Raw genomic sequence first — 11,987 nt, 5'->3', positions numbered from 1 at the left:
TGCCCCAGCAAAAAAAACGCTTACGTGCAACCTGGTATTTAATTAGTCAAGGAACTTGAAAAGATTGCTTCGCCATGGGCTGACCTTTTAACAATTTTGAAGGTCTCTCTATACAGCAGTGCCGGAGTGGCTTTGGTGATGGGGCTCACTGGGTCACTTTTTATTTAGCGGTGCCATTGTCTTTTTCTTCTTCTTCCCCCCCACCCCCCCTTTAAAATCGTCTTGAGATTCGGGCTGACTCAAGCTGCTGCCTCCTTTTGCAGGCTGGTTCCACGGAGACCAGAAACTCTTACTCAGAAGTGAAAAATCTGTCTGTGTTCAGCTCATTATATTTGCTTACGGGGTCAGCCACCGACGATGTGACCCAGGAACAGAAAGAAAACTCCCTCAGCTAGAGTCAGCATGAACGCAGACTGGTGGGACTTGGTCCTGTTAATAATTACACTGTAGTCTGGGGAGATGGTTCCGTGGCTAAAGTGCTTGCTGGGCAGAAGTGAGGACTTGAGTCATGACCCCACAACCCATGTGAAAGCCAGAGACATAAGATGAACATAGGTAACCTCCGGGCTCCCATGGGGACATGGGAGGATGGATCAGGAGAGTCTCTGGAGGCTCAAAGGCCAGGTAGCTTGCTGTAGGAGGAGGATGGTGATGGAGAGTATAGGGAGAACAGGCTGGACTTGAAAGAACAAAGAGACCTGCCTCAAATAAATTGGAAAGGGGGCTGGAGAGATGACTCAGTGGTTAAGAGCACTGGCTACTTTTCCAGAGGTCCTGAGTTCAATTCCCAGCAACCATCCAACCATCTGTAATGGGATCTGATGCCCTCTTCTCCTGTGTCTGAAGACATCGACAGAGTACTCACATATATAAAATAAATAAATCATGAAAAAATAATAATATAAAAGAAATTGGAAAGGCAAGGACCAACACTGGAGGTTACCCTCTGACTTCTGACTTCTCCACATGCTGTGGCACATGGATTTTCCCCCCTTCCCCCAACACACACACACATACACATACACCACACAAAGAACAACTCTGAAATTTAGTTTCTTCACCTTAAAGGATCATTTGGATTCTAAAACTTTGTGTTTAAGATCATTTCTCATACTTCACGAGAACTTTGTATAGGATAGGTGATTAATGGAGTCTAATGATTGAAGCCATGTAAGTACCATGACTACTGATATGTGGTCAGCCTTAGACAGGTCCAGCTCTGAAGTCTTCTGGAAGCATCTCTTAGTAAGTCACAGTGGTCTTTTCCTGACCCTTGTGAACTCACCGATGCATTCTTTCAACTCAGTGGCAGCACAGAGGACCCGGGGATGATGTTAACCACCCAGAAAGCAGGGCAGTTCAAGGCTAGCGACTGTGGCAATATCTCAGGAAGTGGTAAGAAAGATAGGGGTGCCCGGGGTCCAGAGAGGTGGCCTTTGATGTGGGAAGGTTAGAAGGAGGTTGGAGTCTACCTCTTAACAATAGGCTAAAGTCAGAAGTCCAGAGAACATTCCTGGGACGGTAGAGAGCTGTGTAAGGGCAAAGTGCGAGCTGTACAGAGGCAGAATTTTGTATTGCTTCTTGAAGAATTCCCCTGATCTCTTAGGGATCTTGAGAGAGTTAAACAGTTTCCTTGTCTTTACTGCAGAAAGGAATTTCATGATGAGCCAGTATGAAACAGAGTTCGACCATATTTAAGAGACATTTAAGAATAGATGTTAAGCTGGGCAGTGGTGGCACACGCCTTTAATCCCAGCACTTGGGAGGCAGAGGCAGGCGGATTTCTGAGTTCGAGGCCAGCCTGGTCTACAGAGTGAGTTCCAGGACAGCCAGGGCTACACAGAGAAACCCTGTCTCGAAAAAAAAAAAAAAAAAAAAAAGGATAGATGTTAACCATTGGAGCTGTGATGGTTAGCTTAATTGTCAATGTGTCACAATCTAGGACTACCTGGGGAGAAAGTCTCAATGAAGGATTGTGAGATCAGATTGACTTGTGGGAACATACATGAGAGGTTGTCTTAATTGTTCTAATTTGATGTGGGAAGACCCAGCCACTGTGGGTGGCGCCATTCCCTAGGTGTGAGTCCTTGATTGTGAAGGCAGAAAACAGTATAGAGTATACATGTATTCATTCTCTTGACTTCTGTGGAACTGTCAGCTAAAATAAACTCATTCTCCCCACTCTGACTTTGTCCAGGGAATTTTATCACATCAATAGAAATGGAAACAGGGCAAGCATTAAGAAGAAAGAAGGAGGAAGCCATATCTGAGCGCTCTCAGATCCTCCTGCACCATGCCTGCCTCTTTGCTGTCATGTTCCAGCCTTGATGATGATGGACTGGACCTCTGAACCTGTAAGCCAGCCCCAATGAAATGTTGTCCTTGTAAGAGTTGCCTTGGCCATGGTGTCTCTTCACAGCAATGGAAACCTAGCTAAGACACTCACTGAGGCAAGCGATAGCTGATTGCTGGGAGAAGGAACCAGCTAACCAGCTCAGTTAGCCATACCAGCTCTCTGTCCATGAATGTGCTGTTTTTCAGGGTTCAGAAACCAGAGCCAGAGTTTTATCTGATTTCCATTATATTCTCTAAACTAGACCTCATCCCCCTGCTTCGGGTAAAATCAGCCACAATTACCTTCTTTGTGAACAGAAATTAAAAGTGTTCCTCTGTGTTTCTATTCACAGAGTTAAGAATTTATCTGAGCTTTTCAGCTTCAGGACCTATGGCCTTCAGACAATGGCCTCATTAGGAAATGACTTGGCCTCATGCGAGGATCTTGTGCATGAGGCTGATTTCAGTGGTGACTCCAGATATAAACCCACATTTACTATTGGTTGGAGAAAATAAACAGGCACCTCCCCAAATCGTAATTAAGAACCACAGGTAACAAGCTGATGGTCTCCAATTAGAAAATGTTGGATGTCTAGATCAATTGGGTGGACAGGTGAGCAATCTGTCTTGATCGTATTAATTGGTATTCAATCAATATGAGACATACATGCCTATATATGTGTACACACACACACACACACACACACACACACACACAATGTGGTAATTAAGTAAGACATGTGCTATGTGAGTATTTGTCTATATGTCTGTGTTATGTACACCCACGTGTGTAGCAGAATTCTTTCTTAATTATGAGTGCCTTTGGGGAGAGCTTGTGTTGTTTTTGAGTACAGAGCCTTGAGTATAATCTTGGCACGTAAACACCAAAGGACGAATATCTGTAGATTTCATTAAACATGTCCCACTTTATGAGTAGTTAATGAGAGTGAACATACAGAATAGCGCATGTGCCTGACACCATCCTGAGTAATATATGCCTAGATGCACAAATACAAAGGCATATGTGAGTGCATTTTGGTGGCTTAAGAAATGCTCCTAAGCTGAAGCTGTTCCTATCATCTTTTGCTGTCAAAAGGATCTGAAGCCCAGAGAGGTCATGTGATCTGGTCAAGGTTGCAGGGTCACCTGCAGGAGAGGGACGTTAGATTTTGGCTGCTTCCATAACACGGCAATGGAGAATTTAATGCTAGAGAAATGCTGAATTGGTCTGAAGGGGACTCTTGCAGCAATCAAAGCCAGTCAATTTATGAGACTCCGCATGAAGAAGAATTAGCTTCGGGCTGTCTATTACTTTTCCTTGTGAAAACATGTAGATGTCAGATATGGTTCAATTGAAAATATGACCTATGGGTCAGGCACAAAATTCACGGTAGTGGCCCTGGGGTGGAGCTTCAAAAGTAGGTACTCAGCTTCCGTTGCAGCCGAGACCGAGGTAGAGGCAGACGGTGAGGTAGCTGACAAGTCCGGATGTTTGCAGGCGATGGCCGTGAGGGCTCCAAGTGCTGGGAACTTTGCTAAGTGACCCATGTCCTTCGTGCCATTTAATTGCCTGCCCACAATACCAAGAGGTCAATGCATTTAACTCTTCTTAAATGAGGAAACTGACACTTAGAGGAGTTAAGAAACCAGATGAAATTAATTTGTAGAGTTAGCAATATAGCGATGACTTAAATTGTAGTTCTTTTGTTCTATCTGACTTTAAAGCTCAAGTTCTCTCTCTCTTTCATATATGTATTGATGTTACATAGTTGCAGTTCCATTTGGCACATTTTGTTAGAATTTTGGGAGGAGTAGGCAATAAGAGGGGTGTTGAGTGTTGAACAAGCCTCGGTAGACTCAATTCCTCTACAATCCTAAATTTACCTCACTTGCCATTTTAAGGTAGCCAAAGAGAATATATTGTTCAGCTCCCAGAGTTTGAAAGGGCTTGTAGACTTAATACTAATTTAAAATCAAGAAAGGACTGGCTTGCTATAATTTTCACATTGTCACCTGTATTCTCAACTGAGTGGTCCCTCCAGTTCCAAATTCACAAATGTTCGGTAATACCTTCTTCCCTACATGTTCTACAGCATACTCTTAGCAATTCTCTTCTCTTAAAAGTTAGGTGACTGGGGCAGTGAGATCGTTTGGTGGGTAAATGTACCTGCCATAAAGCTTAACAGCCTGAGTTCAATCCCCAGGACCCACCCAGTGGAAGGAAATAGCTAACTGTCACAAGTTGTCACTGGACCTCCATATGTGTGCTGTGATATGTGGGCACATATGTCCACACATTAAAAAAAAAAAAGCAAACATAAACTTTGCCTTAAAATTACAATGTAAAATCAGGTAACTGCCATGAAATGAATTAATCAAAATTAATATGCAGATATGACTCACTAATTAGAATTAAGCATTTTAAATCATGAATTTGGCTTTCTCTTGCTCCTCGTTTTCTTTGCTTTTGTTTTCCTACGCTAAAGGAGGGTCTACACAAAGAATAGCTTTCTACATCTTACAGCCTCACATCATTAAATGTTATGAGCAAACTATAGTGTTTATATGGTGTGATAAAGTGCCATCTGGGTGTTGTGTTTCTTTTCACCTAAATATTTAATTGGCTAGCCCATTTATGAGGAGCTAAAAACTGTGGGACCACATTACTGTTCGGGTTGCATGATGGCAGTGCCTACACAGAACTCACCTTCAGAATGTTTGACTGGGCACAATCCCCACCAACTCCATACATGTATCACAAACAAGTAGGAAGAAAACTAAATACAGGGCTGAGAGAGGTGGTTCAGTGGTTAAGGGCATACACATGGCTCTTGCTGAGGACTGGCATTCAACTCCCAGAATGCCAAGCAGCTCACAATTACCTGTAGTCTAGTTCCAGGAGATTCTGTGTCCTCTTTCTCCTCCACAGGCACATGAATGGACATGCATACATGTACACACACACACACACACACACACACACACACACGTATGAACACATACATAGAAAACTAAAACTAAACCAAATCTTCCAAAATATGCTTGCCAAGGCCTCTATTTGCACTAATTACAATTAGTGGACCCAACAACACAAGCCTCTAAAACTCTTTATGCCATCTCAGCTCACAGGGTCTTCTCATCCATGCTATCCCCCTACCTTTAACACTGTTCTTCATGCCACTGCTCAGACAACAGAGCATCCTTTTTTCTTATTTACGTGGTCCCATGGTTGCCTTTATTACATCCACCAAACTCTCCTATAGTCTATAGCTTCGTTAGTTTTCAGTTCGCCTGTGTCTACCCTTCAAAGACTCACTTAAGCTTTAGTACTTAATGTGATGTCTGGCAAATTTAGAAAATCAATAACTTCCTGTGCAATGAGTTGTAGTTATTGTTGAAATTTAAGGTTGATAAATCAGTTTGCATATTTATCAACCTCTGGTATTTGGTGCATTGTTAGATTTTTTTTTTTTCTGCCATGATCTGGACAGACTAGGTAGCAAAATTAGAGTCGATCAGGATTACATCTGATTAGGGAAATGTAATTTACATCATAGTTTATCCCTCGATGGTGCATAGATCATGAACTCCAACTTCCTTATTGATTTCAGTTCTCAAATGGGGTTTTCCTAGTGAAAAGTCTATTGCAAAAACATCCTAAGAGCTTTGGGATTTCCAAAGGAAAAGAGACTTAGAAAGATCATCAACTATTCTTTCAAAATCCCCATTTTTTCTTTTTCTAATCTATGTCCCCTTAATAAGAATAAGAAATGGTTCACTTGTGATTGTCAACGGACCCTCTTGTGCCTCTCTGAGCGTCATTCTCAGTGGCTTTTGACAAGCTGTCTGATGTTGTTGAATTCGGCTTGAGAGCCCCATCTCATTTCTCACGGTGCAGACTACTGTTAGCCCCATTAATTAAGAGTTGCTAAATCTTTCTCAGATGCTGCCACAAACACGAAAGGTTTAGAGAGAATTTAAGCTACTGACAAACCTGCAATCCTTGAGATGGACCACATGATGTATTAAACAAAGGCATTCTTTACAGAAGCCATTCCCAGTTTTCAGAGTGGTGTCTTATGGGAACAGTTCACAGCTAAAATTTTACCTTATATCATTTCTTATGAGATATCCGCAAGAATTTACGCTCACGTCTCCATCCTTGCTGTAGCACTTAATATCAAAATCCATACCTTCAAACAAAGGGATGGACAGTTGCCCAAAGCCCAAGGCAAAGCACCGTTGAGGGCAGTGCTTCATTTGTCTGGATGAAATTTAATTGGCTTGAACCAGACCAAAAGGCACACTTTTTTTTTTTTTTTTTTTGGTTTGTTGGAAAATGGAGTCATTTAATTGGTGACTTTTCAAGTTCACGAGATAATGAAATTTCAAAGATTGAAAAATTTCAATTAAATGCCGCCATCTAGTTTTCTAAGGATTAAGAAAGTGAGCAGTGCTCTTTCAGTTCACAGGCTTCAAAAGGCATTATGTCTTGGATGGGAAATGCTACTGTACACAGAGCCAATTCTCCCTATGAGAATGGTCCCAAAAAGGCCCCCTTCTCTGTTATAAATGCCTCCTGGTTTCAGCCCTTGTCTGTTTTTGTTCAAACGTTCAAGCTCAAGAACAATGTGTGGGAAGTGCCAGACATCCAATAATGAGCTGATGAATGTCAAGTGCCAAGTGTCTGTTCTTGGCTTCCCACTGCAGGACACAGTGGAAGGCAGCAGCTGTTTAGTTGACTTGAAGAGCTTCAACATAGCTCATCTCAAGCCTGCACACTGATTTACAGTCAGAAAGAAGAAGGGACTCCTGTTATCAGTCAGGGTCCTCTAAAGGAGCGGAAACGAGAACATGACTAGATATCACAGAGGCGATTTATTACATGGACTTACATTATAGACTGGACAGTCCAAAAATGCCTGTCTGAATGCTTGGAAAGACAGAAGCTGGTGGCTGCTCAGTCTGTTGGACTAGATGCCTTAGCAGTTACAACCCAGTGCTAAAAGCCTGAGAGGTTCCTGGAAAGCCCCGTGCCTTCTTTGAGCCGCACTGGAAGGCTGGGAAGCTGAGTTTCTTCACTGACGGATGCAATGGTGCAGTAATAGAACAGATGTGCTTAGCAGCAAGGGGCAGCTGTGGGTGAGCAGAAAAGAGCAACAGCTCTCCCCCTGGACTTCCTTGAGTCTGGGCCACAGGCAGATATCAGAAAGTCCTCCTCCCCTTCCCCTTCCCCTCTCTCTTTCTCTGTCTCTCAATTTCTCTCCCTTTCCTTATCTCTTTCTTTGTCCCTGTCTGTCCACCTGTCTGTCTGCCCCTCCCTCCCTCCCTTTCTCCCTCTTTCTCTTTCTTTGTGTCTTGCCCCATGAGTCAGCCCTTCTAGGAAATGCCCTTACAGCCTTCCCTGGAGGTGTGTCACCCTGTCGATTTCAGATCTGTTCAAGCTGACCATCAAGATTAACCACCGCAGATCCACTTTCTTTTCTTCCTTGGGCAAAAAAAAAAAAAAAAAGTTAATTAAAAAACCCTATCATTTCAAAAACCCTTAACAACGGTCCCTGTGTGCATAGGGGTGCATACTCCCTATGTATAGCTCTCCCCCAGACCCTCAGCCAAAAGTCCTCTTGGCATTTGCCTGTATAACTCAACATGCCTGCACCATTTTTCTGCCTTTTTTTTTTTTTCCTCCATGGTCCAACTAAGCAAGTCTTTCATTGAATATAAGTTCACATTTCTCTAGAAGTTCCATTTGGTTCTTCTAAAAATAGCTTCTATTTCCTTTCTCACTCCGCTCCTTTTTCTTCTTTTTAAAACCTGTGAACATATTCCTAACAGCTGTTCTAACACCCTTGCCTGACAAGTCCATTATCTTTATTATTTTTGAGTCTGTTTCTACTGGCTGATTTTTCTCCTGGTCTGGGTCAGATTTTATTAAATTTTATTTTATTTTTCTAGCATCTTGGCAGCTTTTTTTTTTGTTTTTGAGTGGAAGCTGCACATGGTAGATTTGAGACCATTAAGCCATCGAGTGTGCGGATTTACTTTAAGGACTTTTCAGCCTTTGTTTTGTTTTGGCCGCAAGCTGTTTGTGGTCCCATCCGATTAGCCTCAGACATATTTCAAGCTTTGGTAACACACATCCAAAATCATCTTTATAATGGATTACGTAGTCTAGAACCGAGGTAGACAAGAAGTCAGAGTGTTCTTTCAGCTTGCCACGTAACTTTTTATACCCTGGATTTGGCACATTCTGATCTAGGTTTTTCTTCTGGCTTATGCATCTATCTCTTTTAAAACTTTGTCCTTTTAAATGAAGTGCATGGGGCCAGAGAGACGGCTCTGCAGTTAATAGCAGATGCTGCTTTTCTAGACCATGCTAGTTCAATTCCCAAACTCACATTGGTCAGTTCATAACTGCCTATACCTTCAGGGGATCTGACTCCCTCTTCTGGTCTCCTTGGGGACCCACACATATCTGGCACACACATGTATCAATAAAACTAATTTATTAAAAGTGAAATGAGGTGGGAGATTATGTCTTTAACAGTTACTATTTTTTCCTAGACGGTAAAGTTCATGATCACAGGAAGATTAACAATGACAGTTATTCTTGCACACCTAAGAGCAGACACACGCCAGGACTTATGCATAGGACTTTGCCCTAATGAGGTTGCTTGAAGACCCAGCTAGGCACTTCTAGGCTGTAGGTGTAACAGTCACTCAGTTCCTCGGCTGAGGAAGCCATGTCTCATCTGATCCCTGCCCCCAGACTGTGGCTCGACAGAGTTGGGATGAATAATCAACGGGATGGAATCCAGCTACACTCTTCATGCGACACTGGAATTTTCTTCCCCAAAGCAAAACTGGCCTTGTGGTTCTGCTAAGCCACCGGGCAACAGGCCTAAACAGAATTCTGGGCTGTCTGATAAAACATGACACCTGGAGTGTTTGTTCAGACAGATGACTTGTAGACAACAATGAATCCCAGAAAGGCTCAGAGCTAGGTGTAGTAGAGGTAAGCGTGCCAAATCCATGAGCAACAAAGTGTGTAAAATGTCCATGTAGGTTCTGAGAATTGGGTAGCTCCTGGTATAAGCAACCATGCCCAGTAAGGAGTTCCTGGGAAAACTTCAGCAGAGGATAATGGTAACCAGTTCTCCATGGCTACAAGAACAAACTGTCACAAACGTGGTGGCTTAAGAAGCGGAGACATTTATAACATCCTGGTTATGGGGGTCAGGGCTCGGTAGCCAAGGGCCTGCATGGCTGGCTACTTCTGGACTCTGTTTCACACCTGCCTCCTCATTTCCAGTGGATGATGGCATCACAAGCTCATCTAGCATCCATCTCCACATGTCCCCTTTTCTTTGTTTCCTTTCTGTTTTTCCAACTTCCTCTCACTTTTCTTATAAGGACACTTGCCATTGGATGAGGGCTTCGTTCTGATCCTCAATGATCTGACTTTGAGACCCTAAATTATGTTTAGGAGATGCTATGCTCAAATAAGTTCATCTCCACAATAGGGGGTAACTAAGGCAATGGGCACTGAATATTTGGTCTGTATCCATCCCATCGCATTGGATTAGAAAAATGCAGATTTCACATGGGATATGAAGTTATACATTGTTGGGGTATTCGTTTAATTAATAAATCCCAGCCTGGGGTCACTACCCACCTTAACGGTTTATGTTCCCAAATGAAAGACACACACACACAGGCTTTATATTTTAACATGCCTCCAACAACACAATAGCTGGGACTCTGCCTAACCTCCACTGCTGATAAAATCTACCTCCCATTGATAATTCCAAGTTGCTACTTACTAAATTCTGTGTTCTACCCTGGCTGCTTTGGATCCAGCTGGGCAGTCCTATGGAACACGCTCTCCCGGCTCCTTCACAAGGCGGGTGTGTCTATCTTGTACTCTTCTCAGGCATGGCGGACCTCCTCTCTTCCATCCTCTTATGGCATGGCGGATCTCCTTCTTATCCCTCTCCTTCCGGTCCCACCTATGTCTCTTCTTCCCAGCTATTGGCTGCTGGCATCTTTATTTACCAATCAGAACAAAGCTGGAGGGTGGGGGGGAAGCAGGTTCCCGGAAGCTATGTACAGACTCTCTTGTACAGTTTTTTCTTTTGGGAACATAATTAGCATTTGTAATGCAAGCAGCTACAACCCATCTTAACAAAGTGAAGGGGTCTAGTTACATACAGGAACTCAGGTTCAAGATCAAAACAGGTCTAACAGCAAATGGAACCAAAGCTTAGTGGTTCGTCCAGAGGGGGCCCTTTTCTGTTCTAACAGGTTCTTGGGTAGCCTTGGATGAATCCATCCCTCCCCACAGCAAGGAGATACGGGAGCCATAATAACCATGATTTTGAAACAGGGCTCAGGTAGATGTAGACTCAGTAAAATTAAACAGGGTCTTTACAGGAATTAACGGTTAACCTTTCGCCTTTAGTTAGCGGTTTAGAAAGCTTGCAGTCAGCTCACTCATTGTCCTCATTTGTCTTCCATAGATAGTTTCTGCTTGAGAATGTGAATTGCCTTCTTCCTTTTGTTATGTTTTTAAATAAAGGAAACGGTATATAGCAAAATATATACATCAACATACATAGAGCATAATGTATGCAACTTTCCCTAGTCAGCCTTATTTGGGTTATGCAAAAAAAAAAAAAAAGTCAATAGTTTTATTAAATTTCAGTAGTTTTGTAGTTTTTACTGGCTTCTTTTTGTAAAAAAAAAATCATTAACATTTGATTTGAATTATTAAAAAAAATGAAGAACTTCAACATACAGCGAAAGTCTACACCACAAATACATCATCTCTTTTTTTTCAACAGAGAACTTTCCCGAACACAGGACTCCTTAGTTCCGTTTTTAGAAGTTTTCTCATGCACTGGCGTCCCACTTTCAAAGATTTTAAAATGTGTTCCAGCATGTTTAGAAACATATGTTTCCTAAAAATGAGGGTGAAACATTGACAAATAGCTTGTGTGCGTGCATGCGTGTGTGTGTGTGTGTGTGTGTGTGTGTGTGTGTGAACAGAACAGCTTGTAACAGACAGACCCTTAGTAAGCTGCCCAAATCAGTGGCTGAGAGGTCAGAGCTCAGCTCAAAATTACAAAAAGAAAAAAAAGAAAAGAAAAAAATTACTTTTTCCGAACACAAAGACATGTCTGTGCCCTTGTGTATTCAAATGGAGCACACTTGGGCATAACAAGTATGTTTGAGTGACAGGCAAGGTTTCTGTCCTTAAACAGCAGAGGACTCTCCGTGGCTTTAAGAAATGCCCTGCTTGATTGGATGACCCCGGGCCTGCAGGGTCTGTGTGTGTCAAGGGCAGTTTCAGGTGGTCTTTGGCCAGGTTCCCACTGCCTTGCAGAACAACCAGCCATCTCTTCACGGGGCTTCAAGAGGCAGCTCTCTCTTGACTCCCTGGAGGCTAACTACTCAGACAAGTGCCATATTCTATTGGCCCACTGGTATCACCACTGGCCTTAAGTCAAAAAAAAAAAAAAAAAAAAGGTTTTGAAACCTGACGGCTAATCAAAGGGTCACTGCCTCATCTCTGGTATGTTGATAAGAAGAGAGCCGAGCAAATGGGCACTTCAGCAAAGCTGCTGCCTACTGCTTGTGTATCCTTTTGATAT

The 11,987-nt window shown here is 42.7% G+C and overlaps 2 long non-coding RNA genes across 3 annotated transcripts in view; one reads left to right on the top strand and one right to left on the bottom strand.

Moving 5' to 3' along the window:
• LOC116075240 overlaps positions 1-10,332 on the bottom strand; it is a 14,374-nt gene extending 4,042 nt beyond the window's left edge. Inside the window, exons 1-3 of one of the 2 annotated variants that reach the window (XR_004112478.1) lie at positions 10,158-10,332; positions 7,731-7,822; positions 7,230-7,470 (exon numbers count right to left, since the gene is read on the bottom strand). This is a non-coding gene — a long non-coding RNA (uncharacterized LOC116075240). Of the gene's footprint in view, positions 1-7,193; positions 7,471-7,730; positions 7,823-10,157 lie in introns of those variants that run through there. The other variant, XR_004112477.1, reaches the window with a different exon arrangement.
• LOC116075241 overlaps positions 1-11,987 on the top strand; it is a 117,444-nt gene that overhangs the window by 19,324 nt on the left and 86,133 nt on the right. The gene's annotated exons all lie outside the window — the stretch shown is intronic.

The sequence above is a fragment of the Mastomys coucha genome, unplaced genomic scaffold (assembly GCF_008632895.1).
Source record: "Mastomys coucha isolate ucsf_1 unplaced genomic scaffold, UCSF_Mcou_1 pScaffold3, whole genome shotgun sequence".
NCBI classification, from domain to species: Eukaryota; Metazoa; Chordata; class Mammalia; order Rodentia; family Muridae; genus Mastomys; species Mastomys coucha.
The sequence above is the reverse complement of the archived record's forward strand: the minus strand, read 5'-3'. Positions and strand labels throughout refer to the sequence as shown.